General features: G+C 49.8%; 1 protein-coding gene across 1 annotated transcript in view; it reads right to left on the bottom strand.

The window, feature by feature from the left end:
• Positions 1 to 23,097, bottom strand: part of CAPG (capping actin protein, gelsolin like) — a 54,207-nt gene extending 31,110 nt beyond the window's left edge. The window contains exon 1 of the mRNA XM_078665353.1: positions 22,963 to 23,097. The gene's annotated coding sequence lies outside the window, so the exon portion shown is untranslated. The remainder of the gene's footprint in view (positions 1 to 22,962) is intronic.
• Positions 23,098 to 23,883: the final 786 nt, after the last annotated feature.

Below are 23,883 nucleotides of genomic sequence, written 5' to 3'. Positions count from 1 at the left end.
GACCCATGTATGGGCATACCCTGTCAACTTACGGCGAACAAAACCAAACACAAGGAGATCGACGGAGCACTGTGCCACTGGATTCATGCTAGCCTGGCTGATGATGGGTAATACCCAGAAACCAGTCCCAGGATGCTCGTTTCCGTCCAGAGAGGACCTGGCTTGTCAGTTCGGGCTGGACTGTTCCCATGAGGCACAGGATCAAGACTGATTTGCATATAGCTAGGTCTGGACTGAGGTGTCAAAGTGAGCTAAAGAACGATAATGTATTCAACCCAGTTCTGTGATTGGGGATGAGTGTCTGAAAAGTTTCAGTGCTCCGTCCATCATCTCCTTGCGTTTGCTCCAAGGGTATGGGAGCCATCAGTTTTTTGTTTTTCCAGTACCACAAATTTGGGAGTTTGATTTTGATAGACAAAAAGAGTTACACTTACAGAAAGGGTGTCAAATCAACGGCGACCATCCACGAAACACTTCTTGTACCTAGACAAACTGCCATGTTGGTGGCTCCTAGCAATAACAGACTACTGCTGCAGTGATCACTAAATTTAGTGGATGATAGCATGTCAGGATGGCAGCCCAACGCCCTCCTCCACCCAGAAACAGAGTTCTGCCTGTCAAACTTTAAACAAGTCCAGAATTTCTACACTGCGCAGGGTTTAAGACAACTAGATACTTCTAACGATCTATGAGAAAGAAACAATGGACACGTACACCTTCCTAACCATGCGGCGTGTATGAAGCTGCATGCGGATATACATGTTTAAATTGAATTATGTTGTGGATGTACATATGCTTTACTTCATCAGGCCATGCTCCCGATGCTAGCGAGATATTCAACCAGGAGACATCAGACCACATCAAACCCTGTGCTAGCCGACTCCAAGATAAGCAGTCAAGGGAAAGAAAGAGCAGACGACAATGAAGTAGAGGAGAGAATAAGGAGAAGGGATGGAAGCAGAGAATGAGAAGAGGAGCAGACAAGCAAATCTGGTGGGGTAGCCCATCAGAGCCCATTATGTTTTAGACACAGATTATGCATTTAGGATTTTGTTAAGTGCCTTCATGCTCTGGTGACAATGGAGAGTTAACAGAAAGCCCTGCTCCGAATTCTTTAAGAAGAAACCATGCAGTGTTTTCTCCCTGCCTCTACCAGCATTTGGGAGGGGAAGGTGTCGGCAACCAGCAGATTAAAAACTCCTGTAAGGCTGTCGATGCTTTGGTTAAGGAGTGTGGCATCAAGCATCTGTTGGAATCTTAACCATCGATTGTGTGAAGCTCATGGTATGACGTCTGGTACGTGAGTCCCGTGCATGTGCCCTCACCCCAAGTGTGGTTTGGGGAGTTACCAGCAACAAAAGGAAGAAAGAGCAGGCAGGGTGGATGCTGGCCCTGGCTCCCACCCCAGAGTATATCCAGGACCGTCAGTAAATTCCCCATAACAGTTAAATGTTGTGGGTGAGGTTTCCACTACCACTGGTAGAAATTAAGCTCCCCACCTCCTTGCACGGCACTCTGAGAGGACTGTTGATTTAACAGCTGGTACCTATCCTCAGCAAAGCAATCCATGGAATTGTGTTTATATGATCCCTGCTTGGTGTGATGGAAACCTCCCCTTCTCAGGGAAACGGTCTCTAGATGCGGAACCCACTCTAGAGCAATGGAGATATTGAGGGAAGACAGCCTGCCCTAGAGCCTGAGAGATACGGAGAGAGGACCACCTGCCCTAGAGCCAGAGAGATACCGAGAGGACAGCCTGCCCTAGAGCCAGAGAGATACCGAGAGGACAGCCTGCCCTAGAACCAGAGAGATACCGAGAGGACAGCCTGCCCTAGAGCCAGAGAGATACCGAGAGAGGACAGCCTGCTCTACAACCACAGATACCGAGAGAGGACAGCCTGCTCTAGAACCAGAGTTACCGAGAGAGGACAGCCTGCCCTCAAGCCAGAGATACCGAGAGAGGACAGCCTGCTCTAGAACCAGAGATACTGAGAGAGGACAGCCTGCCCTCGAGCCAGAGATACTGAGAGAGGAAAGCCTGCCCTCGAGCCAGAGATACCGAGAGAGGACAGCCTGCCCTAGAGCCAGAGAGATACCGAGAGAGGACAGCCTGCCCTAGAGCCAGAGAGATACCGAGAGGACAGCCTGCCCTAGAGCCAGAGAGATACCGAGAGGACAGCCTGCCCTAGAACCAGAGAGATACCGAGAGGACAGCCTGCCCTAGAGCCAGAGAGATACCGAGAGAGGACAGCCTGCTCTACAACCACAGATACCGAGAGAGGACAGCCTGCTCTAGAACCAGAGTTACCGAGAGAGGACAGCCTGCCCTCGAGCCAGAGATACCGAGAGAGGACAGCCTGCTCTAGAACCAGAGATACTGAGAGAGGACAGCCTGCCCTCGAGCCAGAGATACTGAGAGAGGAAAGCCTGCCCTCGAGCCAGAGATACCGAGAGAGGACAGCCTGCTCTAGAACCAGAGATACTGAGAGAGGACAGCCTGCCCTAGAGCCAGAGAGATACCGAGAGAGGACAGCCTGCCCTCGAGCCAGAGATACTGAGAGAGGACCACCTGCCCTAGAGCCAGAGAGATACCGAGAGAGGACAGCCTGCCCTAGAGCCAGAGAGATACCGAGAGGACAGCCTGCCCTAGAGCCAAAGAGATACCGAGAGGACAGCCTGCCCTAGAACCAGAGAGATACCGAGAGGACAGCCTGCCCTAGAGCCAGAGAGATACCGAGAGAGGACAGCCTGCTCTACAACCACAGATACCGAGAGAGGACAGCCTGCTCTAGAACCAGAGTTACCGAGAGAGGACAGCCTGCCCTCAAGCCAGAGATACCGAGAGAGGACAGCCTGCTCTAGAACCAGAGATACTGAGAGAGGACAGCCTGCCCTCGAGCCAGAGATACTGAGAGAGGAAAGCCTGCCTTCGAGCCAGAGATACCGAGAGAGGAAAGCCTGCCCTCGAGCCAGAGATACCGAGAGAGGACAGCCTGCTCTAGAACCAGAGATACTGAGAGAGGACAGCCTGCCCTCGAGCCAGAGATACTGAGAGAGGAAAGCCTGCCCTCGAGCCAGAGATACCGAGAGAGGACAGCCTGCTCTAGAACCAGAGATACTGAGAGAGGACAGCCTGCCCTCGAGCCAGAGATACTGAGAGAGGACAGCCTGCCCTCGAGCCAGAGATACTGAGAGAGGAAAGCCTGCTCTAGAACCAGAGATACTGAGAGAGGACAGCCTGCCCTCGAGCCAGAGATACTGAGAGAGGACAGCCTGCTCTAGAACCAGAGATACTGAGAGAGGACAGCCTGCCCTCGAGCCAGAGATACTGAGAGAGGACAGCCTGCTCTAGAACCAGAGATACTGAGAGAGGACAGCCTGCCCTCGAGCCAGAGATACTGAGAGAGGAAAGCCTGCCCTCGAGCCAGAGATACCGAGAGAGGACAGCCTGCTCTAGAACCAGAGATACTGAGAGAGGACAGCCTGCCCTCGAGCCAGAGATACTGAGAGAGGACAGCCTGCCCTCGAGCCAGAGATACTGAGAGAGGAAAGCCTGCCCTCGAGCCAGAGATACCGAGAGAGGACAGCCCGCTCCAGAGATACTGAGAGAGGACTGCCTGCTCTAGAGCCAGAAATACTAAGAGGACATCCCACCCAGGAGCTATGGAGATGCTGAGTGAGAACATGTCTCAATGGGCTCCTTCTGCTCTACTGCCCACCACCAGAGGGCCTACATACGGGGCTTAGTTTCAAATAAGCTCTGGGCATTTTGCTATACCCATACACTGATTTCAGGACCAGAGACACCATTCTGAAAGTTCTATACATTCAGGATCGATGCAGGATTGTGGAAGCCAATCTGCTTTTCTTACTAAATATTTCAATACCTAGAATTCCCTGCTCACTACATAGTCTCCATCTCTGCAGGCCGATGGGTGGAGTAATTCAGCAGACCTGGGGATGGCAGTTGCTAGCCTGCTCACAACTGAGGCATCTCATCATAGTGAGCGTGTTTAAGCCCCAGTTCCCTTCAGTCCAGCGTTGCTCATTGCAGCAGTGTTCCTGTTTGACTGACCCAGTGTGCCGAGTACCTGAACCTTTGCTAATCCTTTCGAGAAGATGCAGGAGCCTTACTTTATCCTTGAACTAGCACTGCCTACAATGCTACCTTAATTCCCTAGTCTTGAGCTAGCAGTATTTAAGGTAATCCTCGTTCCTTGAACGTTTACTCCAATTATCTTTTTCCCCAGTTCCGGCCTTTCTTCCCTTTTAGTTCTAGTTTCTTGTTTGCTGCCTCTCTAACCTTGTTGTTTAGCTTCCAGTTACCTAGTGTAGTTTATCTGCTTTTCACCAAGTGTTCCCGTTCTTTTTTTCCTGTTAAGCACTTCTCTTCTCCAGCTCCTTGTGGCTCTGCATTTTATTTTTCCCCCTTGCGTACTTCTGTTTGATCACCAGGATTCATGAGCACAGCTGACAACCTTCTTGGCGTTTCTTGTCCACTGTGACTATTGTCTTTATGTTATTACTAGCTGCCCGCCACCAAGGTTGTCCAGGGATGAAAATGAAAGTCTCGAAAGTTCTTTTTTACCTGTGTAGTTGAGCAGTGCATACACGGTAATGCTAGTTGTCCATTGCAGCCGAACATGTGCCTCCGCTTGTCCAGCCAGTGTAAGGAAGCGCCACTGTGACTGCGTTTTTGCCCCGCTGAATCGCCTCAGCACCCGAGCAATTTTGGGAACGTCTATGTCGGCTCCAGCCGCAAATGTGTTTATTGGCTGTACCTGACGCCACTGCAACATGCAAACTGTGTCAGCCGCGAACGTGTTTGTCCACTGTAGCGCAACTTAGACGCCCCACATGGCGTCCATGGCCAACCCCCACAACAATTCCCAATTCACCGCCCACTTGTATTGGAACGCTAGTCCCACCCAGAACGCTTCTCGCAAGCGGTGCAATCCAGCTTGGTTTTGACGAATGCCGCGCCCATTCCTCTATGCACACGCCCCCAGCACAGCGCACACTCATAACAGACTACTCACAACGCTTCTCGCAAGCAGTACAATTCAGCAGGGTTGGGTTTTGACGAATGCCGCGCCCATCGCTCTATGCACACGCCCCCAGCACAACGCACACGCCCACAACGGACTACTTTGCCCCTAACATTCTTTTCCCCTTATAATGTTTATGGTGGGCTTCTATATAGCCTATGTCCATTTGCTGATACTGTGTTTTCCAACGCTGTATTGGGTGTTCCGATTGGCGCTGTAGTTCCTGAGCTTACCCGCCTCAAAGGTTTGGGCTCTCTCTTTATAATATTAGTATGGATAACATCACTGTAGGGATCAGCTCCACAGACCCTGCCTGCCGTACCGTCCTATATGTGGGTAGTTGCAGTCAGTAAGGCAGCACCTTGAGGCCTTAACGGGTGAGTAGAGCACTTTACAACCCCGGATTGATTGACAGCATGGAAGGGTCAGGAATATGCTGAGCTTCAGTCTTACCGTGTGGAGGTCTTGAGGGCTTTACCCTGCAATCCATCTATTACTAATGTTGTATGAATGTTTGGCACATCGTTACGTTGGTAGCAGAATTTGAGCTTTGACTTTGTTCCATTGTACGGAGCCCCCATTTTATCAATGTTCTCCCCCGACTCCCTGTGTAATCCTCGGCAGATAAGTACCCAATATTCTGCTTACTTTACCTACACCGCCATTAATCCATGCTGCAGTCCCTGGCTGGTAATACCTGCTCTAGACTGAGGGAGGGTAGTCCGCTCTACAGCCAGAGTTTGAGTGAGTGCGTTAATTGCTGCCTGCATTTAGGCCTTTTGCAAGCAGTCCATCGCCTAAATAGAAATGTAATTACTTCAATATTCCACTGGCATAAGTGCAATTTCTGGTTGTTAAGCTCCAAGAATCTTGGTTCTGTGCTTCCAGACAAGCCCCGCCCGCTGCAGCTGTCTAAGAGCACTGTAAAGGCAGTTGGTGGCTGCACCGTGAGTGCATATCTGTTCACCTTGCCAAGTTGTCTAAGATCACACAGACTGCCTGTCACCAGGACTGAGGAATCTGCCATGTTATATTCCCGAACTTAAGTATTCTAGACCACGTCTGGGTTTTATTGCCAAACATGAGTGATGCTTCACACATCTGTGAGCGAGAAAACACAATGTGTTCTATAAGGTTTAGTGTTATACACTATACAAGACATATTTCCGAGTTGCCAGGGCTCACTGCTAGAATGCACATTGAGGGGTTTCTGGGGGTCTTACACTATTCCCCACCGCGCCGCCCTCACTACAAATTTGTAAACGAGGTACGCTTGACCATTCGGCGACAGCATCGTCGGTTTGCAAGAGGTTGGTTCTGCTTCGAGTGCAAATTCAAGGGGTAGATTTGTTCGGCTCTCATGCCCTGGCCTTTGCACTGTTCTATTCTGAAGTGTCCCACTGCCTCTGCAGTCAGCCCCCCACTACATTCAATTAAAGCTGGTCCCTGGAGACACCCCCCACCCCCCTCCCAGCAGCCGGTGCACTGCGGGTGAAATGTGCACCGCTCCGGGATGTAGCCTCCCAATCTGCACGGCGCTTCGACAGAGTACTCCCCACTCCCCAACAAACTCTACTGGGATATAAGAGCACTGGAATCCCACGTTTAAACTCAAACAGGAGGCTTATTTTATGAGGGGCGGCCACGTGACCCGGGAACCCATAATATATATCTGTGCACGCCAAGAAAACAGCTCACATCACTTATTTCCAGAAAACTGTTATTGCAGCAAGAAACGAAGCACACAAACACCGGGAGATGGAAGAAAGCGGCTGTGGTGAGAGAAGGGCGGCTCTTAAATGTTCATCGGAACAACGAGGCCATGCCAACGGGTCCTGGCAGCCAGAGAAGCGGGCGCTGCAGCCTGGCACTGAAGGGGGAAAGTCTGCATCGGCTGGCACAGAGCAGGCTGGCACGGCTAGGAGCCCTCGGGGTGTGGTCCAGCTGCTGGCTGCGAATCCTACAGTTTTCGTTGCAATAAATCTGAGAATTGATGTTCCCAGTAATATGGGTTGTTGGTGGAGTCTGTGTATGATGGAGTTTAACATCCACCATCTCATCCCACCCACCATGCATATCTAAAACAGCATTCATTGGCCAAAACAAAAACCTAACGTTTGGAAAATCCATACACTCGAGTATGAAGGGGACATTGCTGCAGAACTGAAGCCAAAGCCTCGTAAAGTGATCACGAGGGTTGGGGCAGGCTCCCGCCTCTAGAGCAGGCCTTTGGGCTGCTTTTTTTGCCAGAGCTAGGCAGCCGGCTAGGACACCTCTGGTAAGAAGGTACCAAATTGCCTCTGAAACATCAGATACATCTCATCTGTCAAGAATTTGCTGACACGATGCGGCAAAGCATTGCTTCACGAAAAATCCATGTGTCAGTCCTACTGACTTTACTGGCATCAAACGGACCCACAGACATTTCGAACATCTTTTCTTCTTGCATGTGGGCACCATCTCCTTCTGAGATACCGAGATTGCAAGAAAATTAACAGGTTATAAGCTAATTTTGTAGATATGCAGAGACTGAACAACAATTTGTAGAAACCAGTCTTTTTCGGATTGTCTCTAAATGATGTCCAACGAGGGTCTGACTGGCCTATGAGGCAATCAGGCAGTGCCCAAGGGGCAGGTTTGAGAGTTGAAGGTGTGGCTAAGCTTTAATGTTTACTAAGTTCATAAAGATTCTGAAGTTTATTTAAACAACTGTCAAGTAGTGCAAGGAAAACCAGTCCACGTAACTTTGCACACCCCTGAACCCATTTCACTCCGAGCTGTGACTCACAGTGCTGGACCCACTGATGTTATGACTACAATCATAAAGATCAGACAACAAATACAGACTCAGGAAAGCCCTAGCTCACTCTGGGCGTGAGACAGCCAGTGGGTGGAGCTCAGGACTTTCCCCGGGGTGTGTCTGGCCACTTCCACCCACCGGTAGGGCGAGGCTGGGTGTGGACAGGGCCTGGAATGGTGCAGGGCATTGGCGGCTTTATGCATCATGCAGAGGTGGCCCTTGCGGTCACTGAGCACACAGTGCACAAAGACGATCTCAAGATTCCTGTGCCATTATTTTCAACCTCCTGAAGGTCACATTAAGCAGCCCACTGTGAGAAAGTTGGGCTTGACACTCCCAACAGACTTCTGTGAAATCCTGAAGATGCACCGAAACTTGTGGGCAGCTTGTGACAGACACTTCTGCATGCCATCCACCACACTGGGTTGGTCAGCAGAACCGAATCAAGACCACATTTTCAAGATGGCCATTGACTATGTAAATGATACAATGCTTTTGAGGGATTTAAGCAATTTACAAGTTTTGTATTTTTTATTCAGTAGTCTTTTATGAATGAATTGATTGCGTTTCAAATTGTAATGTTTTTAATCAAACAATAAACCTCGTCATGCAAAAGATATTTATTTAGATGAATTGCAAATTAATAACAGGTGAAGAGCTTGAGAAGTTATTGGAGATCAGCCACTCGTGGACAGAGGAGTTGGAGAGCACTGAATCCTGCCAATACACCGGAAATCTCTCTGTACTCACTTCCTGGGTGCATTCCAGTTTACCAACCCAGATGGACGGACAGGACCAGGCTGGGAACCAACAGCAGCCCTGGAAAAAATGTTCAAACCACCCTGCTCCCTTTCTCCTTGCTCTCATCTCTCTTGAAGACCTCCCTGCCCGCTGTAATTTCCCAGGAACCGGCCATTTTCCCAGTGGGCCAGAAGTGTGGTGGCCGGTTTTGAAGCAGTGGGGGCCAATTTTGTTACTGGGGGCCGTATTTGAAGCAGTGCTGCAATACCAGCTCCCCAAAAGAGGCAGCAGTGTTCCCTCCCGTCGCAGATCCAACTTAAGTGCCAGGGCTGGTTTGAGTTCAGTCCAGTTGTGCGGCCTCCAAATTGTTTGGCCCACCAGGGAAATGCCCAACGGACAATTTGTGTCTGTGGACAGAAGACCCGGTTACAAACATGACAGCACAAATACTAACTTTCAGCACCAACTCTCCAGCCCAATGATCGGTAGGAAGCGTGCATAACACCAACCACCTACAATCAGCCACATTAGAGTTAAATATCCTCGTGCTCCTCCTAAGTGGAAACTGTGTGAATTTCCACTTAGAACATGAAGGCTTGGTGCCCACGTCTGATGGAATCTCGCAGTATCACAGGGTGCACGGTCAGACCCTTTCACAAAGCCGGGCTTCAGAAGGTTGTACATTTTCGACAAGTTACAAAATTGCAGAACTACTCCTGGAAATCGGTGCTAGTTTTCCTGGGGAGCTTCTTCAGGACAAAATTCGTGCTTGCGATTATCCAGTAGCTGGAAAACTTGCACGAGTAAATCAGGTGTGTATTATTTTCCCCCACAGAGAAAATAGTTTTTTCCTAAACTCCCAGAAAAGATGGTAGTGTTACCTTTCCCCTCTGCCCCAGATGCGCACTTATGAGGGATTTTAACACAAGGAATTTCAAAGGTGGGCAGCTACCTGCAACATGTATTGAATAGCCACAGACTTGTGTTTATGGAGGGTTCATTGTGTAGTGTCCTGCTAGGACACAGTCTAGTTGTTGCATGTGTAACCCTACACTAAACACCCACCCACCACAGACGTCACTGGGTCAGGTGACGCCGTTAATAAAAGACCCTGAGCGCACGTGCTCGAGGCCAGATCTGCTATCCCCTAACTGGTGTCCTGCGTCTCATTCCATGCGGGCCTAGGGCCCCAACACTACAATGGCGACGAGGCCGGTAGTGAAGCCCATGCGTGCCACTGCCCAAATTCGACGATAAGGGGGAGAGAGCTGCCTGCCTAGAGGGCACCCCCAGCAACACAGCGCGACGCGCCGAGAATCCTGTGGGAACGTCGGAGCCCCGCAGCGACCAGGAGGCCCACAGCAAGCCGACCGGAGCCCACCCGCGTTGGCCGCCACCAACAAGCGCCACCAGGAAAGAGCAGACCGCCCAGTGCCCACCTGAGATGGCCGCGAAGCAGTGACCCCACGGAGAGATACCGGCCGGGCGGAGCCCACCCGCCACGACCGCGACAGAGCGTCAGGCCCGCTGGCCGAAGGTGAGCCGGGAGCGGGAGGTGACTCCCCCGGAAGACTGTGCACCAAAGCGGAGCCCACCCGCTATAGACATGTACTTTAATGCCCAGTCATAAGCAGGACCAGCGGAGCTCACCCGCGGCCTGCCCGAGTCGTCCCCTGCCCCCGCCACGTGTATGAGTGGAAGCGGTGGGGCGCGAAGACCATGAACGGCATGGGGAGCATGCTGCCGGACCCGTAGTCAACAAACCAACGAGGGGGAGGGGGCGGAGTAGCTAACCACCTCCCACCCCCCTCGCATCATGGTCTGGACCTTCAACAGGCCAGCGGAGCCCACCCGCGGCCCGCCGGTAGCACCCCCAACGAACACAGACCAAGCAGAGCAGGCGGAGCCCACCCGCGGCTCCCAGCGAAGGACAGACACTGCAGAGCCAGCGGAGCTCACCCGCGGCCTGCCTCGAGCGCCCCCGCCCCGGGAGGAGTGAAGGGAGCGACGCGCTCCCCCGCCGGAGCAAAGCTTTCAACACACACCCCCCGGCAGCGTGTGGACGAAGAAGCTGCTGCAGGGAGGGGGGGTGAATGCACGGAGGACGAACAGTGCCTCAGCTGCAGCGCCGGCTCTCCCCCGCCTCGCGGAACAAGTGAAGTCTAGGGCTTCCGCGGGCGGGGAGTGCAACAGCCGACAGGACTGCCTCCAACGATCAGAGGTTCCCCGCAGCCCGTGAACATTTGGCCTGCTGCGAGGGGGAGGGAGAAGCCTGCATGCGGCCAGCGCCGCCGAGTCAGAGTGTGCCCCCACAGCAACAACAGATGAAAGTGCCGGTGCACCCGGCAAGTATGTGAGCATTTTCCCCGTGATCTAAAATAACAGTGCCTCACACAGCATGTGCCCGAACAATGAGCCTGTGCCCATGCAACACTGGGAGCAATCGGGTGCCTGTGCCTCTCTGCCCCAATAGAAAATATGCAGGAGAGAGACTCACCAGGTCACAGCAGCAGCTCCAGCCCCCTGTGAGCACTGACGGACAGACAATAGTGCTCAACCAGGGAAGAAAGTATTAAGCAAGGCAGGCTGCTGCCAAAGTGAAGTTTACTCCCACCCAGTGGCCAAAAAGAAAAGCGCACCTGCCACCAAGAGAAATAAAACAAGCATTGCACAACACAAGATAAATCAGCAGCAGCAAGGGACAACAGACTGAGCAACGCCCCAAGAAAAGCATATAATCTCACGCAGCAAGTAAGTGCGCAACCACGCAGAAAACACCACACACACCAGCAAGGGGTCTGCAGACGCCACTCCCAACGCAACGTGGGAAGAGGCGCGAACGCCTCAACGAAAACTCAAGCACTGACAGAACGTCTGGAGGAAACTACTGCCAAGCACTGGAAGAACGTCCAGGGAAAACGAGTGCCGAGATCAAACGACGGAGAGAGCAGCGACGTTTTGTGGCCACAGGCGCCCACCGCAGCCTCAACTACTCCCGCCAACGGTCCAAAGCAGCAAGTACCCGACGACTCGCAGCAGGCGTCCAAGAACTCCACACCCGCACGCCAGGACCACGCAGCACTGCGCCGGAACGTGCCAGGAATCAGGAGCGCCAGAGTGACGCTGCACAGCGACACGCCAACGCCACGGGACAGCACACAAAGGTCCCCAACAGAGACAGCGATGTCTCGCAGCAACCGGAGCGCCATCGTCAGCACGCATGGCAGCATGCACCAGAGTTGCACCAGGAGCGGTGACGCAACCCTCCTCCGCGCAGACAAAGCGCGCCAACGCCAAAACACCGTGACGGTGAATAGCGACCACGAAGAAAATAGCACAGCATGACAACTCATGCCCAAGGTGAAAACCGACCACCCAGTCTGGTCATCAAGGAAAGGAAAGCAACAACAGGAAGATACGACGACAGGTCTAGTCGCCAAGTGAAGACAGTGTCCTACCACATGGACAAGACCAAGGGAACGACATGTAGAGGGCCCGCTACATCGAGAAGCCTGGTTAGCATGAGTAAGCAAGAAAGAAGACCGGACCGCGTCGAGGAAGCGAACGAAGAGGAAGAATGGAGTAACACAACATCACTCCACAGAGGAGGAGAGAGAACCACAGCACACAGGAACATCGGTGCTGTCCAAGGAGCATCGCAACAGTCAGCACATAGGAACATCGGTGCTGGCCAAGGAACATCGCAACATCCGTGTGGATCCCAGTAAGCCCTACAACATGCATTCGAGGAGACCAACCACTGAAGAACTGCATGGGTGCCCCGTGAACCTGAAGCTTGCCGAAGCAGAGCATACCCGAGCACTAGACAATCCACCCTTGTGGACTACACAAGACTCGACTGTGGCCATGTCCGAAGTACCGCAGCGACCCGCACAGCCCACGCGATCAGGTGGCAGTCCAGGGGACAAGGGCCTCGGCCGCATGTCCTGTGAGAGAGGAATCCGGATGGGAGAGGTGCAGCAGCGGCAGCTCCACGACAGGCAACAGGAAGCATGAAGGCCCCAGGTAAACACCTGGCACCGAGAAACGGTCTGTTGAAGACACTGAACCCATGTCCTAACGGCAAGACCATCCTGGCAGATGACATCAACACCCCCGAGGACATCATGAGAGACTTGGTGGTGAGTCCGTTGGCAGTTCGGCAGCGATGCCTTTGCGCGGCTCATGCGAAGCCCGCACGGCCCACCCGGTCCCATCGTGTCCAGCAAGAGGGTCCTCCCAGCGTCTCTAGTGAGAGAAGAGTCCAAGCAGGAGAGGCCAGTCTTCGAGGCCCCAGTGAGAGAGGAGTCTGGCTAGAAAGGCAAGTCGGAAGTTACTTGGCCGGACGGAGATGTGAAGGCATCAAGATCAGCAAATCCAAAGAAAGACCTCTCGTGCCATAGTCGTCTCCTACAACCAACAAGCGTTGTCATCCACCGGACTAGGAACACCTGCGAGACCCCTCAAGGGTCACACCCATTCTGCTCCAGATACTCCAAGTAATGAACACTGTATATAAGCGTCAACACAGCAAGACAAGTATGATCTGAAGTACACCGCCGAGGTGAAGCTCATCTGACTGACTTTGTAGTCCTGGAACTTTCAACGTTCTCCCAGCTGATCGCCTGAAGATCTGTTGGGGCTATCAAATGTTATTGTTCTGTTTTCTTGCAGGTTGGACATTCGTTTTCTTTTCATTAAAGTTTGGGAGGAATGTAGTGTCCTGCTAGGACACAGTCTAGTTGTTGCATGTGTAACCCTACACTAAACACCCACCCACCACAGACGTCACTGGGTCAGGTGACGCTGTTAATAAAAGACCCTGAGCGCACGTGCTCGAGGCCAGATCTGCTATCCCCTAACTGGTGTCCTGTGTCTCATTCCTTCCACCATGTGGGCCTAGGGCCCCAACACTACACATTGTACAAGGTTGTCCCCCCCCTCCCCACCAGCTGTAACATTGACCCTTAACTAGGAATCATGAAAGAGGAGAATGTAGAACCCCAGTTTGATATTCACAATATCGGATTGTGAAATTTCTAAGTAGAAATAGATTTTTACACCCAATTTGCAAACTGGGTCGAGTGAAAAGTCATACTGCTGTAGAAAGTATGGATGTATTTCTATAGCATGAAACTAACCAAAAGATAACGGAGAGATGTACAGGGTCATAGCCAAGAAAAAAAAAAAAAAAAGAGTGATAAGAGGTCGCTGGTTTGTGAACCACCAATGTGTTCTGATGTAGTGTTCTTTAAAGAGGTATGTTTTCAAACTTTTACTACATTTGAGCAGCGCTGAGGCGGTGCTTATGGACATAGGGTGGTTATTAGAAAACCTGAGTGCTTAGAAGGAAAAAGCCTGCTGCCTTGTTTCCAATGGATTACATTTTAGTCTGCTGCTGTCCTGGTGCCCTGACCTGAAAGTCACGAATGTTAACAAAATCACTCCATTTCATCAGGACCACCAGAACCCAGTCCATGCTTTACATTTAACAATCCACTGTATTCTGGGATTTGCAGTTCCGATTCACTTCAACAGGACTAACTCTAAATTACAAGGATTTGCTAGGGTGGCCACCTCACTCCATCTCATGAAGTACACCACTTCCATTCCTGGGCTTACATGCTACGACCTAATCAATTATGGGTGCTGCAATTTCCCAATCTGTCTTTGCTTTCTTTGAACTGATTAGAGATGCACACCGGACAGGAACGATTTCAGGTTCTAAGCCCAGGCTTCAAAACAGTGTGTGATCAAATGGAGAGGGGTGGCCAACACATTTACAATGAAATAATGCATTTTTATTGGGTCTATGATGATGAGGAGTTATTTAGCACCCTTCTAAGTGCCTGATGGGTGCCATATGCACATCACACACATTTGTAAGTTGAACATTGGGTCAGAATGACATGCTTCACATCCCCACAGCAAAGAAAGCCTATGCAAGAGTCAGAGCAAGGATTGGAGCACTGGGTCAGTGGCATTTGGTTACATCTCGTCACACCCCTACCCTGCTTCAAACATGATGCTTCTATGGCAGTCAGCTGGGAGTTCCTTGCTGGTGGCGCCCTAGGCAGTGTGCCTAGCAGCTGGTAGCCCAGCAGCAGCTGCCCCTGGGTGGTGCTGAAGCGACAGGAAGTGGTGGTTACGTGCTGCTGCACGGGATGTTCAGTTGGATGTGGGTTTTGGGGTTACTGAGCCATAGACGGCGAGTACAGCTACATAGTGCTGAGGCAGCGTGCGGTTGCGTGTGAGCAACGGCTGAAAGCAGCAGCGGTTCCCAAAGGAGAAGACTGAGTCGCGCAATGAGGTTCGTTCACTCCTGCACCCCAACATCACATACTTACAGCAGGGCACAACCTCTTCAACAGAACACAGGCTGGACCAGGACGGTATGAACATTGGGTCGGTGCAGGGGTGCACCCTTTACAGGTGCAGGGGTGCACCCTCCACGCGTGACCTGTCCTCCGCACCCACATTTGCATGGAGTACAGCCCCAGGGACAGTGCAGCGCAAAGTCGTTTTTGTCGTTCCAGTCATTCTTCATGAATACCCATTAACAACTTTGCAATAGTAAGAGGTGCTTTTTTCCCCACTTTGCCACTACTGCATGAAAATCTTAATTTTTATCACAATTATGTCGAACCCTATAGATCCAACACTGAGAGAAAGGTTATTCGTAAAATACACTTTTCCCAAAAAACAGCTAGTTCTCTTTTCGGTTACAAAGGAATACAAAGTGCAGAGGAAAACAGTACAAAGGTAACTTCACAACACACACGATTAGTAACATTGAATTAGAGGGTAAAGTAGATTTTAACAGACAATTGTCGTACAGTGCAGAAAAAAAGGCTCTAGCATAAAGGGTAAGATTAATCCCAAATTTCGCTTAGGGCACAGCTCAAGAGCATAGCTAAACTTCTTCAGTGCCTTCTCAAGCCCCAGAAGGACCTGCTAAAAACACTTTTCTACCCCCATCGTTTAGTATTCTCACAGGCCACCACATCTTGCCCATTTAGTCCCATCACCCTCACATTTCAGTTTCTCATTCGCACTCTCGCTCTCTTGATCTGCCCGCCCCCCCAGCCCCCTTTCTTTCATTACCCCATGCTCCTCCCTCTGTGTCCCTCCCTACGTCACTCTCTCACTGACAGGCCTCACCCTTCCCTTTTACTCTGCTGAAGAGGACGGTAAATAACACCTGCTCTGCGGCACCTGACGCGCCCCACCGGTATTCATCAAAGTCCCAGGGGGTGGGCGTCAATTCTGCTTTTCCGGTGATGGTTTTCAGTTACTTCTGGGAGCGCCTGTATCGTTCTCCTTATTGTCACCAGCATAGACGCCAACAGATCCGATTCAGGCGGGAGATTCTCGATTTTCAAAGCCAAAAATGCCTTTATTTTTTGCTAACTCGCGTCTAAATTTGCCTCCGTTTCAATGTTAGGCAATCGAGAAAATATAAATTCACCCAATTGTTTTCTGGTATCTTCCACTTCCGTGTTTTGAAATGTTGGCATGTGTGCCAGATCTAGCCAGCTCTATCATCCAACAGAATACACCGGACAGAACTCCTGACGTCGCCCAGACCCGCTGGGACACGTCATGGAGGCAGGGCAGACTGATGGGGTTGGGGTTTGGTGATGGTGCAAGTGTGAAGCACTTCTACTTAACTAAATTGGCCCGTAGCACTGCCTCAAAACCGGCCCCCAGTAACAAAACCAGCCCCCCCCACACCAAAACCGGCCCCCACCCTTCCAGCCTCCCGGGGAAACACCGGATGCCCGCTACGGCCAGTCCGGCCCTGCATGTAGGTAGCTACGACTCACGAACAGCAAGAAATCATGATGTGTAGGCATCCACTCTCAGTGGGCCGAGCTACGCAGAAGATGCCTACGAATTGTCAAAAGCCGCTGGCTCATAGCCCTTGAACTCCAAAACCATACACACACCTCAATGAATGACACTGAACAGGCCCAGAATATTACCAGCACACCACTACCTGTAACACATTATTACAAACTGGATCTAACTCCAGTCAGACAGTAACCCCAGAATCAAATTAATCATTTTAGCACTATACCAGTGACAGAACGGTTGTTATACAAATGCAGGTAACCGAAGTCTGACGGGGGTATAAAATAGACCCAGGCACCAAAATAGAGCCCCCCGCCCCCATTAGCTAAAAAAAGTGGCACGCATTTGAAACCGGGGCAGTTTTGAACTTGAAAAGGCAGGTGTTTTGCAGGGTATTGGAGACAGCATGCATATCTGCTTGCTGCAGGCAATGTTTGTGGTAATATCAGGGAAATCAACAGAAAATAAAACCACTCACCAATCCTTAAACAGGTCGGTAAACAGCCAAAAACAATGACCCACATAGTGACCTGTAAGACTAGCCCTTCAGGCACTGCCTGATTGCCCTATTGACAAAAATGGTGGGTTGTACTGTGCACTCTTTGCTTGTTTAGGGATTAATTTATTACTAATCTTGTTTTTGACCACTATTTAGACGGGGCGTGCTAGGTTAGGAGGAGTAAGCTTCCCTCCTATTTGAATAAGGTCTGTATTACAAGTGTCACCATGATCACCTGACCCTCCCTGCACAGCAATTGCAAACATATGGCTTGCTGTTATTCTAACACAGTTTCTTGTGATCTATTAGTAAGTATCCAATTTGTGGGTAGAATTTATCAAAATAATTGAATTGCTTTAAGATTGTTCCTGTTTATTTTCTTATAACTTCGTACTTATTTTATTTAATTTCATAAATACAATGTTAAACATGAAATCAATTCTCATTTATATAACAAAATGTGAAAACATTCCTTACAATAATACATGAACATTAATTTTGTCGTGAACCCCAATGCATTTCGGGATCTGAGGATCCCTTCTTCAGGGGTACGACGCAAGTCTGTCTACCGCTTATCAACAATAACAATGTGAAACAGTCGGCAAGACCTGGAGACTCAAGTACTGGGCCCAGTGGAAAATGTGAAATCGGTCGTTGATTCAAAACTGTTAACTAGGTCTTTCAAATTTCAACTCCTTAAAAGTCACCGCTAGCTCCCGTCTGAGCTAACTATGCCAAATTGTGGCTGTGTTGCTGGATATACAGCTATTCTGCCAAACTCTTGCTCTGTAGCGACGTATACAACTGTTGGGATATAGAAACCCTGTAATCACGCCACCTTGTCCAACCAAACTAAAGTTCCTTCCTCCGTCGAGTGTCCAACTGTCTTTAGAGACCTACTTGTCCGAATTTCAACATCGATCTACGCCGCCACCAGCTCGTTTAAACAAGCTGGTGGCGGCGTAGATCGATATTTGGCATAGTTGGCTCAGACGGGAGCCAGCGGTGACTTTTGAGGTGTTGAAATTTGAAAGACCTAGTTAACAGTTTTGAATCAACAACCGATTTCACATTTTCCACTGGGCCAAGTACATGAGTCTCCAGGTCTTGCAGACTGTTTAACATTGTTATTGTTGATAAGCGGTAGAAAGAGACTTGCGTCGTTCCCCTGAAGAAGGGATCCTCAGATCCCGAAATGCATTGGGATTCAGGACAAAATTAATGTTCATGTATAATTGTAAGGAATGTTTGTATATTTGTTATATAAATGAGAATTGATTTCATGTTTAACATTGTATTTATGAAATGAAAATAAGTACGAAGTTACAAGAAAATAAACAGGAACAATCTTAAAGCAATTTAATTGTTTTGATAAATTCTACCCAAAAATTGGATACTAACTAATATATCACAAGAAACTGTATTAGAATAACAGCAAACCATGGGTTTGCAATTGCTGTGCAGGGAGGGTCAGGTGATCATGGTGACACTTGTAATACAGATCTGATTGCCCTATTGGCCAGTCTGCTTCAGGCAGTTCAAGGCTGAATGCATCTGGCTCTTGGGAGTTACCAGGCCCATCGGAATTAGTTAAATGGAACACTGCTAAGTGATATTCCACCTGCTTCAATTAGCCAAGTCCCTAGGTGGAATACCAGGGAAAACACGTGGAAATCAAGATGGTAAGTGTGATTTCTCAATGTTATTCCCCAAAAACCCATCATTTTCTCACCCCCAGATTTACCAGGATCCCCAAAGACAGTAAATTCAGGGCAGAAAATAGCAGGCCACTCATAATGAGTCATAGATGGTCTTTGCGTCTGCCCGCAGGGGTATTTCTCTTCTCCCTCATGCTATTGGCTGTTTGATGTATCACTCCACCTCTTATGGAGTGCTTGCATTGGAATGCATGAGGGGCCATTTTACATCTCAAAATTACATTTCATATAATTACATGCAAATCTACCTCTAAGATACATTGTGTACAACAAACAACCATTTTTTTTTTCATTGGAGCAGGCTTTTTTAACCGCTTCCGTGCGGCGCCGTAGCGGCGCCCTGTGCTGGACATTCCAGAACAGGGCGCGGTCGTGACGGAACCGTTCCGTCATCAGCACAGCTCAGCCGTGACTGATGACGGAACGGTTCCGTCACAAGCATGGAAGGGGTTAATGTTAGTCAACTCAAAATACAAGCCAGACCTACTGGTGTTGTCAATTCTTGTTCAAAATTGCAGGTGTCTGGAGATGGCGCCTGAAGACACTAACGTTCGAAAGAGTTCGCCTGCCTGTGAGTGGTCATTGTGGTCCAGTAACCTCATTACGTACAGCCAGTCATTTGCCCAAACTGGCATATTTCTTTCCCAAATGAGGTTTCTGTTGGATGCAACCACAGGCACTAGACAAGTTAAAGTCCCAAGCATCCGAATTACCAGTGCTTTACATTAGTGCGACATCCTTGGTGCAAAACAGTATATTTATGGGTTCATTGGTGGAGGCGGGGTGTTAACATATAGGCATTCCTATGTGGTATGACTGACATATCCAGCTGCGTAACATGGTCAGTAAGATTGGGGGAGGAGGGTGAGATTCAGATTTTCCAACAATCACACTGGAATATAACATTAAAATACACAATACGACAAGCAGGGTGCACGAGTGGGGATAAAGTGGCATTGGAAAGGGAGACAAATGAGGATTGGTACCGGTAGGAAGAGAAACATTTTGTAAAATATCTAACATTTTTTAAGACTTAAATCTGAGAGGGAGAGAGTGTATTTATCTGTGTGTATGGAACAATTCCACCTCACCATACCTTACTGAAAGCACCTGGACCCAACTTTTTACCAGAATATACATTTATGGTGGGAGGGGGGGCATTATACCACCCCAAACACCCCCCCTCCCAAGCGAAACCTTTAGCACCATCTATCAAAAGCATACTCACCTTTCTGTTTGATGCTATTTCTCCAGGTTCTCTTCAAGTGTGAGTTTGCTTTGCCCCTTTATAGTTATAACTTACTTTTTACACAGTGCTCGCTGCCGGAGTATCTAGGCGTCTCATGGCATGAAAACCTGGTGCTACTATTAACAAAACGACGTCTACTCATTCTATCAACCTCAAAGGCATGAACAGCTGGATGTGCCTAGCGGGATTCAGTGTGTATGTATTGGTACTTGTATAGTACTAACCTAGATGGGAAACAAACACTTGAAGGGGGAACAAAACCATCTGCTACGGGTGCCTTTACCTACTGAATTATTTTAGTCTGCCTATATTTTTATAACTCATGCCCAAGGGCATTATTGCATTTCTAGCGCAACTCTTGCAAATCCTACCACGCAACAACCTGGAGAGAAGCTGCCTAGCAGCCGGTGCCTGGAGCTGTGTGGTTACATCTGTCACCTGGATGTTTTTTTGAGTGTATTCATACCCCAGGGACTGATTAATCTTGTGGTCAGGTGTTTGCTGCTGTTCAGAATTCCCCAGAGGTGAGAGTACTTCTGAAGCAAGAGGCTTTTTCACAATAGTTTCATGTCGTAATATTAGGTTAGTTCTCAGGGCAGGACTGACTACCGGGCGTTATGGAATGCTGCAGAGCTGGGGCCTGATTTCGTTGATGGGGGCCTGCGTGTACTTAACGAAATTAGTTTTGCTTTAATTATTTCGAAGTACAGGCAGTTCCTTCTCACCACGACAGAGCTTTTATTAATTTACCATCTTTGGAGGAGGTCACACGCCAGAGGATTTCAGACTTAGGGGCCCATTTTGATGCCGGAGGAACAGCCACCAACAGGCCATCAGTGGAGGTTCCGCCTACAGACAGCCCTTCGGTCCGACCGCTGCATTATGATGAAGACAGTCGGGGACAGACTGCCACGTCTGACAGATCTACTGATCCTGATGGGGTGGCGGTCTGAATCACAATCCACAATAACAGCGGTGCAGAGGTAGGCACTGCCGTTGGGATTATGAAGTCCCTTTCCGATAGTCTTTTAACGGCAGTCCCACCTCCATGAAAAGGCTGTCAGAAACAGGCTCTGGGGCCCACAAACTGGGCCGCCATCCCTCGTGGGCCACTGCAGCAATGGGCCGGGGGCCTATGTAGCGCCCCCAAGCACAATTCATCACATTAAACCCTTGTGCTCAACCACCAGTGGGGCTTTAGGATGCTGCTATAATTAAACTGTACGTCTTACTAAACAGGACTTTTCCTTACCCACTTCAAAAGCAAAATAAAATACATTGCTCTTGTATCGATTTTGGTAGTTATAGGGCTGTGTGCTAGGGGTGAAAAAACACTCGTCTGGTGGTGAAGAGGCTCACCTGGGTCCTCAGAGACCCTTCGACCTAGAGTGTAGAGGGATCTTGGAGTTGGGGGGGGGGGGGTGTTGTAGGCTGCACTTGTGTTTTAGGGCTACAGAGGAACACAGAAAAGGGAAATCAAAAAGTTGTTTTTTGAGCCTGTGAGGTAAATTACCTAAGTACTCCTGCAACGCAGTGCAGCAGCCAAAGTTGTTGCACTGCGTTGTGTGAAAAGTACAGTGCCACAAACACTATGATATGGCATTGTGCATCTGGCGCACTTCAGGCAGCCACACACCACGCGCACGCCCTTGAACGACAGTGCAAGGGTGTGTGTGTGATGTCTATCACAGGTTCTGTAATGGAAGTGTGCACGCCCAGTACAACACTAACTTAATGTGTGCTATACTTTACAGCACACTTCCAAAATTTGAAAAGTTTTAAGATTAAAAAAAAAACTCACTCGTCTCACCAACCCCCCCATCCCATCCCACTGTTGGCATAAAGAATACCTCATTTAGCAACTAGGATGTTGGATCAAAAACCAGGGGTGGTAACAAGGGAACGCCCATGTAGCACCTCCAGGACTTAAAGTGGCGTAAAGCACTCTTTAGCGTTGCTTTGCACATTACTTTAGGGCTACTTTCCAGCGCACAACTAGCAAGTACTTTGCGTCAGTTTGCAGCACTTTGTGTGACTTTGCACCAGTGCAAAGTATGGAGAACTCCGGCCTTGTGAGTCTCGGTGGCTTACGGTTCTTGCTTCTGGGCGTCAGAGGGGCCTGGGCTTCATAGGATTGCTTACCCTGACAGTTTAAGACCCTGAGTCTGAAGGTGATGAAGCTTCTGGTCTCGGGATAATGGATGGTTTGTGCACAGGGCTTGAGGGACTCGGAGGGCGGCCGGTCTGGGGAGTTTATGACTTCGGGGCTGAGAGCTATAGGTCTGGTAGTTGTAGGGCATTTAGACAATCACTTTATCGCCCTATTTTAACCCCTCCGTTTCTGTACTCCTGGCCGCAGCTCATCATTCGTGCTCGGATCCCCGCTCTCTCTCACATCCTTTCAGTCTTTGCTCTCCTCTCCCTGTCCCCTGCGTGTTTCTCTCCGTTCTGGCCATGCCCTTGTTGTAAGTCCTCTTATCTCCCTCCACCGGCTCCTCCTTCCAGATTCCCTCTTCCTTCCCTATTCCCTCTTTCTTCCCTGTCCCCGTGCCACACCCTTCTATCCCGTTTCTCCGTCATTATCTCGATTCCCCTTGCATCCATCTCGCTGCTTTTTAACCTTTCGCCATCCTCGCGTCTTTCCAGAATCGCCTCTCTTCTTCACCCCCATAGCCCCCCCAAATACTTGCCCCGTCGCCTCACCTCAGTTAACCACCGCCCCTCCCTCCCTCACAGTTCTGTTATTTATCTTCCCCTCGGTTTCTACAAGTTCTCTCCCACCCACGCCCTCTTCTCTCTTTTACTTGGCCTCCTTTGCTCCCCCAGGCGGCTCCCGGCCCCCCTCCCCCTCCCCCTCCCCCCTGTCCTTAAGGTAAGCGCATCTCGCTCACCTTTGCAGGCTCTGGAACCCAACACCCCCGCTCTCACGGTGCATCAATTCCCTGCTTGTTAATGACGTGTTTCGGAAGAAACTTATCAACTGGGGAGCGCTTCCTACGGTCCACAGTGGGTCGGTGGAAGGGACGGGCCCCGAGAGAAGTGCGTGTACTTACGGCGGGCGCTGTCGTGGTGCGAGAAGCGGGTGTTGCGTCGGGTGTCCTCCTGCTGCTGCCCGGCCCCCGCCGCTGCTCACATATATATACCGGCCGGGCTTCCTGGAGGGGCGGCGCCCCGGTGCCTCGGCCAGCCTCCCCTGATCCAGCGCCCACTCACCGGAGCCTTTCATCCCACGACTTGTTTGGAGTTAAATGGAAGCCCCGGGGCGAGACACGCCACACCACAGAGAAGGAGGGCGCGCCCGGCCCTGGGGCGCGAGCTGTTCTCCCTTCCTCTGACATACATACATACAAACACATGCACACCTGCACTCTGAATATTAAATGCAAGTTGTGGCGCTATAACGATCAAGTCAACAGTCGAAACACACATAGACGTCTCACGTTACCCTGTTCCATGCGTAAGTAGCGCAGTTTTTTTTGTTGCATTCTGGGATTTGTAATCCTGTCTGGCCCATTATAAAACCAGGACTACAAACCCCAGAATTCAAAGGAAGTGTCTGTGAGCTACTGTAAGAAATTGGATTACTATTGGGGTGGGTGACTACACACTTCAAGTAATAATCACAATCTTTGTCAGGGTGAACTCTCAAAGTTACCCAATTAACCGGAGCCTAGTCCTCTGGTAGCCATGGCACAGAGCAGACAGGCTTAATTCAGGGAAAGTAGTAAAGTATTTATGCAGTAATAATCTAAAAAAAATGCAAAACAATTAAATTCAAACAGAGTAAAATTAATAAACAGAATGAAAAAATTCCAATAAAAACCTAATATCAATTTGAGGCTGACTGCAATGGGGTGCAGGTCGACAGGCCAACGAGGTTCCTCCTACTCAAATAAATTACCTTCTGATTTAGTCTTTGTAGTCCCAATTCACCACATGAATGCACTTCCCCAGTCCCTTAGTGCCTCTGGGAG

The sequence above is a fragment of the Lissotriton helveticus genome, chromosome 1_1 (genome assembly GCF_964261635.1).
Source record: "Lissotriton helveticus chromosome 1_1, aLisHel1.1, whole genome shotgun sequence".
Classification (NCBI taxonomy): domain Eukaryota; kingdom Metazoa; phylum Chordata; class Amphibia; order Caudata; family Salamandridae; genus Lissotriton; species Lissotriton helveticus.
Note: the sequence above shows the minus strand (reverse complement) of the source record. Positions and strands in the feature narration are given on the sequence as shown.